Source organism: Hordeum vulgare, chromosome 2H (assembly GCF_904849725.1).
Source record: "Hordeum vulgare subsp. vulgare chromosome 2H, MorexV3_pseudomolecules_assembly, whole genome shotgun sequence".
Taxonomy (NCBI): Eukaryota; Viridiplantae; Streptophyta; class Magnoliopsida; order Poales; family Poaceae; genus Hordeum; species Hordeum vulgare.
In genome coordinates, this window is record NC_058519.1 from 238,710,202 (window position 1) to 238,723,048 (window position 12,847).

Below are 12,847 nucleotides of genomic sequence, written 5' to 3' on the forward strand. Positions count from 1 at the left end.
AACAGAGCATAATTGTAGAAACATCTAGGAAGTTGTTTCACTGGATTTGGAGTTGACATGAATATTCTAGGGATTTACTAATGTTGGATAAATAGAAAAAGGAAGCTATTTATTTAAGGCAACGGAAACATGCCAGATAAAAATGTTGACAATGTCTCCAAAAATAGGGAGTGTATTAATAAGTCTCTAGAAATTGGAACCACTCCATTTGGAGTTGATTTGAATGCTATAGGAATTTTGAAAAGTGGGCTAAATATATTCGAATCTACATTTGAATATTAAAACCATAGAATAGTTATTTTGAAAAATATGCAAAGCACATCTTTGGACAGATCTTGATTTGATGAACATATAGAATTTTGAATCAACCAATTTGTAGTTAGGATGAATTATTTAGGGATTTGTGAACTTTGTGATAAAAATAAAAGATAAGAGGGGCTGAACCAGAGGGTATATTGCGCCCATGGTGCTGGAGAGGGAAGTAGGCCAGCCCAGCAGCTCGCATGCGCTAGTAGAGGGCCACGCCGAAGGTGGATTTCCTCGAGGACGCTTCCTCCACACGGAGCCGTAATCCCACCGGGAAGCGGCCAATTAAGTCGATTGGGCCCGACCCTGGGCTCGCTGACAGGGAGGCCCCTCATGCAGGGTCTTCTTCCTCCTCCCGCTCGGACAAAGAGGGAGGACGGGACGCAGGAGCTGACCGGTGCTGGTGCTTCCTCCTGTGTCTATATCCACCTTTAGCAGTGCTCCGGCCACTAGCAGGCTTGGGGGGACCCGTCGCTCTCACCTGGGCTACCCTCCCACGTTGGGAGGCACCAGATCGAGTACCCCCGCAGCCACTACAACTCCGGTGTCGGCGACCATGGCGCTCAAGATCCTGGCCACCAGAGGAGTATGGAGAGAGGGGAGGGCTTGCGCCGGTTAGGAGGGACCTTAGGGGAGGCTAGGGGCGAGGGGGGGGGGCTGGTTGGTTCGGCTCGAGCGGGGGCCGCCGATGGGGCTTCAACCATTGGAGGGGTTGGAGGAGGAGGATTCTTGGGGGGAGAGCAAGGTTCGAAAGGGGGAGCCCTGGAGGTGCATAAGGGGGAGGGGAGCAAGAGATGCTCGGGGAGAGCTTCAAATGGAGGGGCAGCTGAAGGGAGAGCTCGGGAGAGCTTCAAATGGAGGGGAAGCCGAAGGGAGAGCTCGGCAGAGCTTCGAATGCTCTCTGGCATGGGGAGTACACGAGTCCCTGGAGCATTTGGAGGTTAGCCAGTGTCGGGGAGTGATTGGAATGGTCAAAAGGAGGAGCTGTGGCATGCCGAGACATGCTGAATTGGCCGGAAACGGCCTCGAGAGAGGAAACAAAGTGCAGAGCACCCATATTGCGGGCCAGGGTGGTGGTCACCACGGCTACCTGTGCCCAGAGTGATAATATGACCAGGAAAAGATGTCTTTAGCTTACGGCATGCATTCAGGAGGGTAATGGAGAAGTTTGGTTGCATATGGAGCGGGGTAGGTGGGGTTTTGACTAGGGTCAAGTTTGCAAGAACAAACTTGGAGCTAAGAAAAATGATTTTCAGATGGAGAGTCTTGGGGGAAAACTATGTCTAGCAGTGTTAGCTATGCAAGAACTACAACAGTTCCAAGTTTGAGCTCAAGCAGAGGAGGGTAGCTAGTACTTTCTGTACAAAGCTACATTTTAGTCAGAAATCAAGCTGTAGATGTGCTACTCATATTTCCTACATGTGCATGCCAAGTCTTGGTTTGAAATGAGGCATTGGCATATTAGGATGCCGTGGAAGAATGTGGGGTCTTTGGATTAAGCAGAAGTATGGAAAGAGGGGTAAAAATGGAGCTGCCATGGTGAAAATAAAGGGTAGCTACAAGGAGTCTCCCTCCAATAATTGACCACAGGCCATGGTAAAGCTACTCGAGGTAAAAGGTAACTAGGGGAGGGTGTGGTAAAAATTTAAGCTCAAGGGTAATAGTGTAAGGGGTCAAAGGAGCCAATTTGGTGAGTGCACACAAGATGTTTGATGAGTGTTAGGGCTATCAGACGAACTCAAATCAATATGAAACTTGACAGGATTTCATAATAGATGAAAATAAGCCTGGACAACAAATTTGGGATTTGGTGGAGAAGGTTTCCAATGTAAAATTGGAAAACCCATGAAAATGCCTTCTTCTTACAAAACTATTCAAATCAATTCCCACAAATGCAATATCTGGTGTGGGGGCATTATTTGAGAATTAAAGAATTCCCAAAAAGTTTGGGGTCAATTGGAAAAACTTTATAATGTAAAGTTTCCCAAAGTCAAAAATCAACAAAGATGGTTTTGAGGGGCTTGGGACAAGTTCTTTTATTCTCCTTGCTGCACCACTTGGTGTGGATGCATTATTGGTGTATCAAAACATGTCTACCAAATTTGAGCACAATTGGAGACACTTGGCAATGTAGAGTTGCTCAAATTTGGATCTAGACAGATAGGTTTTAGAATAATTAGGGGAATCAAATCAACTTGGATTGAGATGAAACTTGGCAAGACCATCACATATATCATATGTGACATGCTAGAATTTTACAGGAATTTGTTGAGAATATTTCTATAAGAAATATTGCAAAAGCTTGAAATAGAAAGGAAGGATTTTGCCCAATATTTTGAACATGACCATGTGTTGAAACTCATATATATGGAACATATATGTCCACTGAGTTTCCATAAATTTTATCAAATATTTTGAAAGCAATAAAATAACTTTCCTTCATATGAGACCATTTCTGGCCTCACAGGAAGGCATTTAAATAAAATAGTAAAAAACTTTTAAAATAATAATATTGTGGTTTTGGGAAGTAACTTTGATAATATGTATTAAATAAAATAAGTGGTGCAAAATAAATTCCCTAATTTGAGGACTTGTAGTACAAATCCCAACTCAGGTTTTTTCTGAAAGCTTAAATCAAGGAAATGCTTTTTGGTGAAAATAAGGTTTCGTAAAAATAGTTTCTGGTCCTAAACACATGGCATGATAATTAGGCAAGGGTTTGGGTCAAGGATCTGAGTTTGAAGAGTAGCAGGAGCATTTGATTCAAACACAAGCAATAGGCAAGCAAGCAAACATCACATCAAGCATCACAAGTATTCACAAATTTTTTAATTGGTCCTAATTTTTGAGAAAATTCAAATTAGTCACGAGAGTTAAACACAGTGTGTTATATCACCTTAGGAAAAACGGGTTCGCTACCGAGATGATAGTTCTTGCGAACTTGCTGATGGTCCTGTCCATCAAGGTATCCGAATGATGATCACAACTTCATTCGGAACCATCTTGACTTAGGCGAAAGCCGGTCCGCAGCTAAGCCCCAGAGTGAAGAGGTTATCTTCACTCGAGGCAGGATTTTCCTTATTGAATATAGGTTCATGGTTAAGGTGTTATGCTCACTTGGGGTTTATTTCACCGGAGTGAAGTATCCGAAGATAGTCGAAAAAACTAACACTTTATTCTTCTATTCATTCAGGTTCATTACAACAATGAAGAAAGTTCTATGTGTAGAACTTGCGGAGCAGGTCTGCGTTCCCAGATCTGGGTTCCTCCGTATCATTGTCGATGTTGTACAGTCAGTAAGCCCCATTATGCATAACTTTGGAGATGGTGTATGGCCCTTGCCACGGAGGCACCAGCTTGTGGGGTCTCTGTTGGTCTAGTCGGAGGACGAGATCCCCCTCTTGAAATGCTCGGCCCCTGACTTGTCTATCATGGTAGCGTCGAAGGTCCTGCTGGTACGCCGTGGATGAGATGAGGGCTAGCTCCCTCTCTTCCTCTATAAGATCAAGGTTATCTTGGCGAGCTGCTTCAGCTTCGGCTTCATTGTACTGCTCAACTCAAGGGGAGTTGTTATGCAGGTCACTCGGTAGGACGACTTCCGAGTCGTACACCAAGAAGAAAGGAGTTCGCCCGGTGGAGCGATTTGGAGTCGTTCGCATACCCCACAGGATAGATGGCAATTCCTCGACCCAGGCGCTAGCGTCATATTTGAGATCCCTCATGAGCCGGGGCTTCATGCCTTGGAGTATCATGCCATTCGTCTACTCGGCTTGTCCATTCGACCGCGGGTGTGCCACACAGGCATAGTTAACCCGACTGCCCTGTGGGTGGCAGAACTCGTGGAATTCATACAAGTCGAAGTTGGACCCGCTGTCGGTGATGATGTCGTGGGGGAGTCCGAATAGGAAGATGATGTGCCGAATGAAACTGACGGCGGTCGCTGAGTCCAAGCTTTTGATGAGCGATCTCCTGGCTGATCGCCTTACACTTGTCCACGGAGGAGCGGCGCACGTGCTCCTTGACGGGCTTGATCTTCAGATCCACTCGGAGGCGATGCTCAGCAAGCTCCCTGGGTATCCCCGGCATGTCAGAAGGCTTCCATGCGAAGATGTCCCAATTCTCACGGAGGAACTAGATGAGCTCGGCTTCCTATTTGTCGTCGAGTGAGGTGGAGATGTTCTTCGCAGAGGCACTCTGATCTGTTGGGTGGATCTGGACCTGCTTCCTCTTGCTAGCCGACTGAAAAGCGGATTCAGTAGCTGGTCACTTTGACTTGAGCAAATCTGCGGCATCCACTGCCTTCTTGTACCCATCTAGCTCGGCTGCAAGGACTTGCTCGTTGGCAATCTTAGAGCCTTGCTGGAGGCACTCTTCGGCAGCCTTCCAATCGCCGGTCACCGTGATCACGCCGTTCGGTCCTGGCATCTTAAGTTTAAGATACATGTAACATGGGCGTGCCATGAAACATGCGTAGGCGGGCCTACCAAGGATGACGTGATAGGCGCTGCGAAAGTCGACGAAGGTCAACCTCTCCTTGCATATTTTTTTCGTTGCCGAATACCATGCTCAGACTGATCTGACCGAGTGACTCGACTTTCTTCCCGGGAATGAACCCGTCGAACTGCATGTTGCTCTTGCTCTGCCGGGACAACGGGATGTTCATGGCCTTGAGAGTGTCCATGTACATGATGTTGAGGCTGCTGCCTCCGTCCATAAGGACTTTTCGCTCTCGGAACCCATTGACTGCGGGGTAGATCGCCAGTTCGTGCCTCCAAGGGGTGGCTATGCTGGCCGGGTGGTCTGACCGACCAAAGGTGACGGGCATTTTTGCCTAGTCGAGGTACTTTGTGACAGCAAGAGCCGCCATGTTCACCTCCCGATTGTTGACATTCAATCCACTCTTGCTCTCCACGTGGGCGAACATCATGAGGGTCGCCTGAATGTTAGGATACCCGGAGGTACCCGGAGGGTCGTTCTTATCCTCCTTGTCCTCGAAGGTCTCTCTGCCCATCTCCTTCTGGAGGAGATGGCAGTCGCGAGCCGTGTGTTTGGCGGGGATAGTTTCCCCTGCCTTGTCTTCGCGAGAATGTATCGGACATGGCTGGTTCAGCAGAGTGCTCTTCGACTCAGCTTTCTTCTTGCCAGCCCAATCCTTTTTCTTCTTGGATTTGTTTCGGCCTTGTCTCGAGACAACTTCTACTTCGTCTTTACCCGATGGGTCGCCTTTTTTCTTTTGCTTCATGCCAGCATTGCCCGACTGAGGGCCTTCGCTGGCTCGACAATTGTCGTTGTGGAGGCGATCTTCTTCCTTTCCATCTGCATACCAATTGGCGATCTCCATAGCCCTGCCGAGAGACAGGTCTCCCCATCGGCCAAACTTGAGGATAAGCTCTCGATACCGAGTGCCTGCTTTGAATGCGCACATGACCTGATGCTCGGTGACGTTCTCAACGGTGTCGTGGAGAGTGGTCCACCGCTGAATGTACTGTCGGAGAGTCTAGTTGGGCTTCTGGATGCAGTGTTATAGCTCCATCAGTCCGCCCGGGCGTTTGTATGTGCCCTCGAATGGCTTGACGAACACTCGGGCGAGGTCGCCCCAGCTATGGATGCTGTTCGGCGTAGCTGGTTGAGCCACGCCCTTGCGGACCCCTCAAACATGAGTGGCAGGTGTTTCATTGCGATGTAGTCGTTGCTGCCGCCGATCTGGACGGCAACTTGTAGTCTTCCAGCTAGGTCTCTGGCTTTGACTCGCCACTGTATTTGCCGATCCCCGTGGCCAACCGGTAGTTGGAGGGGATTTCAGCTTCTCGGTTATGTCGGCCGAAGCACTCGAGGCCGGACACTCCCCGGATTGCTCATGATCGATCGATCACTTGCTACACTATGATGGATCAAGCGTTGAACTCGGGGGCCCGGTAGTCGCCGCCCTCGTGACCCCGTCACCGATTGTGGCTTGGTCGGCGATCGTGAGGACGATGACAAGTGAGCCACTCCCCTGAGGGGGTGACCTGCTTCGGTATCGATGACCTTGCCTCCAGTCTCACTGTGGGCCTCTCGTTAGAGGAGGAGACCTTGGGTGTCGCCTAGGCACGTGCGGGCTATGGGCCGACTACATGGTGTCCGCCTGAACATACCTGCTATGAACGCGATGCCGCGACTGCGACACTGCAGAGTTTTGTTGAAGGGTTGTCTTCAACAGAGCTTGGATCTACCGAATGCCTTCTCCGGTCGCGCTATTACTCGGCTGAATGGAATCATCGATTCGATTGTCAGCGGCCAGGTTCTGCAGAGGCGTCCACATCACTTCGATGTGACAAGGGCGGTCGTTCGGAAACAACTGCCTACAACTAGACCTCGACTAGTCTCTCCCAGCCCGAGCGTTGAGAGAGCACTGGAGCCGCTCGAGGCACTCGTGCTCGGACAAGTTGGCCAATCACGCGTTCTCCAGCGCGATCTCCTCTGGGGTATTCCCGCTGATGGGGTGCGAAGTGCTTGGTCGCTCCTCCGCTGTAGTTCTTCACGTTGCTGCTCGGTGAGCGGCTGCGAAATATGATGGTGGCTGTTGCCGTGGCGATGTTCCCTGGCGTTACGCCCCACAGAGTTCTCAAAGGCGTGGTCAGAGTAGTTTCCCTTGTTGGTGTCGGCCATCAAAATCTCGGCTAGACCCTTGCAGGTGTCGCAGTCAGAGTCGCCAAGTGACTCCTCGCTCGACGAAGGGAATAGGCCGACGGTGGGCTCATTAGAATTGAGCTTGGCCACCTGTTTGGAGATGGCCTGGTTGGCCATAGCATGTTTGATCCATCGCTGCATCCACGAGCACCCAGAGCGCTTGTGGCGCACGCCAGCGGGTCGTGGTGATGCCGAGTGATACGACACCGATTGTAGCCGGATCAGGACTCCGTGCGCTATCGCACTGAAGTGTGACGAACCTCGCGTGGGGAGGGTGTTGGTGTTCAGTGGCGCATCATGCAACCATGCTGAATTGTCGATGACAAAGCTAAGGGAACCGAAGAGGATCTCCCAACTGAGTGTTATCATGATGGCGAAAGTGAGGAAAATCTCATACTGCGCTGAATTTGCTAGAAGCGCAGCCCCACGATGGATGCCAACTATTGTGGGAATTATCCTGACAATAGTACCAAGGGTACGAACTAAGGGCCGATGTCTAGCTAGGCGCAGTGTATGCGCTCGGATTTACGAGTTTAGGTCCCACTCGGAGGTGGTAATAGCCCTACGTCTCGAGCCCGGAGGCTGGTGGTTTGCTTATGGGGGTGCAAAAGATTACAAGTGCTGAAACTTGAGCCGTTGCCCGGGAGTGGCTTATATAGCGGTTGCCACGACCAGCCGAGCACCATTTCAAGGCAATGAATGATAATAAAGAGGGAAGTTACAAGTAACGGCTGCCTTAATCCCTGGCGTTACTCGTAACACAGGTCTTCATGGGCCTTCACGCATGTGTTTAAGTCCTTGGATGTTACAGTCCCTTCATTGTCCCTGCTTTGCTATGGACCGAGTGCTGGGAGCGTCCGATTGCCGCAAAGCAGACCGAGTGACCTCATGTGATCGAGTGAGTACACAATGACCGAATTATGTTGAGACTATTAATATGACTTGTCCTTATGGGTACTTAGGTGGGCCCTATGGAAACCCGATCGTAGGCCTACCCCTTAAGTTTAACCCCGTCTAGAGGTGACATGAACATCTCCATGAATTCTTCGAACTTGGCGCTTTTCTGGTTGACGACTCGGAGACTCTTCAGCTTCTCTTCATACACCCCTTTACAATAAATGCAGACAAGTGAAAGGGAAATGTTAGCTTCGGGCCTCGCCGTTGACTTCTTCCGGGACGTGAATTCATTGCGGATGGCCTTCACATAGTTCACGGTGTTCTTGATGACCTTCAGGAGTGCATTGTCCAGGGTTTTCTCCTGGTCTATCACCCCAACAGCCGACTAGAGTCATTTGAAACAGGCCAATACGTAATTGACGCAAGGCTCCAGCCTGAGGGGAGCCAAAGCAGCACTGTCCTTCAGAAGCCCTCTCTTCAGATCAAGCTCTATCTCTATTCGCGTCATCTCTTCTTCAACATCAGCGGCGAAGGCTGAACTCAGTGGGAAAACAGAAGATGAGAAAATGTCACTCTGAAATTTCGAAGTGGCAATGGTGAAGCTTTCCGACACTCAACGTACCTTTGAGCTTCTCGCAGAGTTCCACACTGAAGTTCTCAATGAACTTCTCCAGCTCAGCTTTCTTGGTGGTGACCTTCTCAAATTTGGCCTCCCAATCGGCATAATACCTCTTCAGCTCGACAAGCTTCACGAGAGTCTTCTCTGCCCCGGCCTTCAGAAGCCGATTCTGTTCTTCCAGCGTCCCGACCGTCTTGAGCCTGGCTTCGGCCGCCTGGGTTGTCAGCTTGGCCTCCTTCCAAGAGGACGTGAGCTCTTCATCCCTCTTCTCAAGGGAATCCTTCATGGTAACTAGGGAAATGAAATTCTTCAGCCTCTCAGAAAGACTGTGACAAGATACGCTCAGTCGGATAAGAAAGATAACCGAAGCGAGAATCAGTCGGATAGCAAGAGCTCACCTTGAGTTGTTCGTTTCTCGTGCTCAGTCAATTGTTATTGGCTTTTTACCCATGGCAACTCTTTCTCCACGGCATCATCATGGCCCACAGGCCCGCAATCAGTCTGCCATCAACAAACACAAGTAAAGCATAATATAATACCACAACTCCAAGACTACTGCCGACTGCTTCAGTCGACGGTACCCTCGGGTACTACACCTAGTGGGTGTTCTTAGCGCACCCCCAGTGGAGGGTTAGAGGAGAAGGGCTCCGCACCCAACCGACCTCTATCGAACAAGACAAGGAAAATGAGACTACCACTGACTGCTTCGGTCGATGGTAGCCTCGGGGACTACACCTGGTGGGTGCGCTCAGCGCGCCCCCACTGGAGAGATAGAGGAAAGTAAAACACTCTGCACCCTACTAGGCTATGTCGAACATATAAAGAAACTGAGACTACCGCCGACTGCTTCACTCAATGGTATCCTCGAGGACTACACCCAGTGGGTGCGCTCAGCGCACCCCCACTAAAATCCGACACCCAATGGGTGTGCCTCTGAGCATATCCACTCAGGATTCGCATGCGAGAACATATCCAGAAACAAGTATGAAGCAAATGCGTATGTGAAGGACTCACCCGAATGTTTGTTGCCACGACTTCACTCACGTCATATGCCTCCTTCAATCGCCCAACCATCACGATCAGCCGAGCCAAGGCTTCCTTGCGCACCCCTCCTGATACTTTGGGGTATAGTGGAGCTAGAAGATGTTGCGTCCCTTCGGGAGAAGCGACGGAGCGGTCAGCGGATCTAGTCTGAGTGACGCCCTAGCCGAGGTGGTCCCCTGGACCACAAGAGTCTTAGCCTTGATGTTCACTCGACTGGGAGTTGGAGCCTACTTCAACACTTCTCCAACTACTGAGGGGACGTCGGGGTCGAGTTCATTAACGTTTCGTGGCTCTGCACATGTTCACATAGCATTCGAAAGGAACTCATGTGGCTAAAACCCTAGTCCCGAATGGATCACTAGAAAAGTTCAAGGGTTACCAAGGAAAAGCGAACAGCTGAAGGTATGTCCTTGCCATCCGAGTGACACTCCATTAAGTTGTCTTTTCTTATCCGACTGAGACTGTCTTTTCAGATCGCCTTTATGAGAGGTTGAAGAATTTGGTTTCTCTAGTAACCATGAAGGAAGCCCTTGAGAAGAGGGATGACAAACTCGCATCCACTTGGAAGGATATCAAACAGAAAACCTTGGCAGATGACGCCCAACTCAAGTCGGTTGGGACTTTGGAGGAGGAGAATCGACTTGTGAAATCCGGTGCAAAGAAGACCACGACGGAGATTGTTGAGTTGAAGAAACATTACGCCGAGTGGCAAGTCAACCTCGAGAAGGCCACTTCCAAGAAAGGTGAGTTGGAGAAGTTCACCGAGGATTTCTACGTAGAGCTCTATGAGAAGCTCAAAGGTACGTTGAGTGTTCGAATACTTTCCCATGATCATTCTGAGATCTCTGACCGATGTTTCTCATCCTCCATTTTCTGTTGACCGTAGCCTTTGCTATCGATGTTGAAGAAGAGACGACCCGAATAGAGAAGGAGGTCGATCACAAGAAAGGGCTTCTGAAGGACAGTGCTACCTTGTCTCTCCTAAGGCTGGAGGGTCGCCTCGATTATATAGTGGCTTGTTTCAAGCTGCTTCAGTCGGCCGTTAGAGAGATTGACTAGGAGAAGGCGCTAGTAGATGCTCTTGTGGAGGATGCTCAAGCCATTGTGAACCGAGTGAAGGCCATCCCCAGTGAACTTAAGTTGTGGAAGAAGTCATCAGCAAGGGCCGGAGCCGACACTGCCCTCTCGCTCGTCCGCGTCCATTGCAAGGGAGTGGATAAAGAGAAGCTAAAGGATCTTCGGGTCGTCAACCGCAAAAGTTTCAAGTTTGAAAACTTCATGGAGATGTTCATGGTGGCGGCCACACAGATTGCAAAGGGCATTGATCTTGACATCTTCATCGAAGCGGTGGAATCTTCGGCCTTCGGGTGATGCTCGAAGGGAAAAAACTTATGCTTTAATTTGCCTCGGTATGCCAAGTGATTTTTTGTAACCTCGAACTTTGAGTGGGATCTGGGCCCTCTCTTTTGTGTACCATTAGCTGAACTCGATCCCGTTTATACGGAGTTGATTTTGGATCTTATTTGCTTGCTCATATTTATTTGGGGTGGTTTATACTCGGTCGAAAGCTTTTCGTGTCCCAGTCCCCGAATGTGGAAGTTGTCCTCACCCGGGATTGTTTGTGACTTAGGCGAAATATGGTTCACGGCTAAGCCCCCGAGTGTGGAGGTCGTCCTCACTCGGGATCGTTTCTCCCTAAGCGAAAGCGGGATCGCAGTTTGGGATGATTGTCCTGTTCATCTTGGCGTTCGGATGAAAGTATTGCCTCTATTCAGGACCGCTTCGACTTAGGTGAAAGCCAGTTGACGGCTAAGCCCCCGAGTGTGGAGGTTGTCCGCACTCAGGGAGGGATCTACCTTAGGCAAAACAGGTTCGCTACCGAGATGATAGTCCTTGCGGACTCGTTGATGGTCCTGTCCATCAAGGTATCTGAATGACGATCGTGTCCTCATTTGGAACCGTTTTGACTTAGGCAAAAACTGGTACGCAACTAAGCCCAAGAACCTGGACGTTATCCCTACTCGGGGCAGGATTTACCCTAGATGAGAATGGATTCGCTGCTAAGGAATGATTGTCCTGTTCATCTTGGCGTCCGAATGAAAGTCTTGCTTCCATTCGGGACCACTTTAACTTAGGCAAAAGCTAGTTCGGAGCTAAACCCTTGAGTGTGGAGTTTTCCACGATCACCTGGGGAAAGGTCTACCTTAGGCGAAATAGGTTTGCTACCAAGAAGATAGTTCTGGCGAACTCATCGATGGTCCTGTCCGTTAAAGTATCCGAATGTTGATTGTGTCCTCATTTGGAACCGTTTTGACATAGGCGAAAACTGGTCTACATCTAAGCCCCGAGTGAGGAGATTGTCCGCACTCGAGGCAGGTTATACCTTAAGCGAAGAAGGTTCGCAGTTAAGAAGTTTCCATCCACTAGGGGTGTGTTTCACCGGAGTGAAGTGTTCAAAGATAGTTGAATAAAGTAAGCACTTTATTGTTCTATTCATTTGGATCCATTACAGGAAAAAAAGGAAGTTGTACGTGTAGAACTTGCGGAGTAGGTCCGCATTCCAAGTTCTGGGGTCCTCTGTGCCACTCTCGATGTTGCACAGTCGATAAGCTCCATTGTGCTGGACTTTGGAGATGGCGAATGGCCCTTGCCACGGGGGTGCGAGCTTGTGTGGTTTTTGTCGGTCTAGTCGGAGGACTAGACCCCCCTCTTGAAATGCTTGGCGCCTGACCTATCTATCATGGTAGCGTCGAAGGTTGTGCTGGTACGCCATGGATCGAATGAGGGATAGCTCCCTCCCTTCCTCCAAAAGATCCAAGTTATCTTGGCGTGCTACTTCAACTTCAGTTTCATTGTATTTCTCCACTTGGAGGGAGTTGTGATGTAAGTCACTCAGCAGGACGAATTTCGACCCATACACCATGAAGAATGGAGTAAGCCTGGTTGAACGATTCGGAGTCTCTCGCATACCCCACAGGACTGATGGCAATACCTCGACGCAAGCGCTAGCGGCATATATGAGGTCTCTCATCAACCGGGGCTTCGGTCCTTGAAGTATCATGCCATTTTCCCGTTCCTCCTGTCCATTCGAGTGCGGGTCGACCACGGGGGCATAGTTAACCTGAGTGCAGTGTGAGTGGCAGAATTCACGGAACTTGTCAGAGTCGAAGTTAGTTCCGTTGTCGGTGATGATGTCATGGGGAACTCCAAATTGGAAGATGATCTGCCGAATGAAGCTGACGGCAGTCGCCGTGTCCAAGCTTTTGATGGGTTTAGCTTCAACCCACTTGGTGAACTTATCCACCACGACTA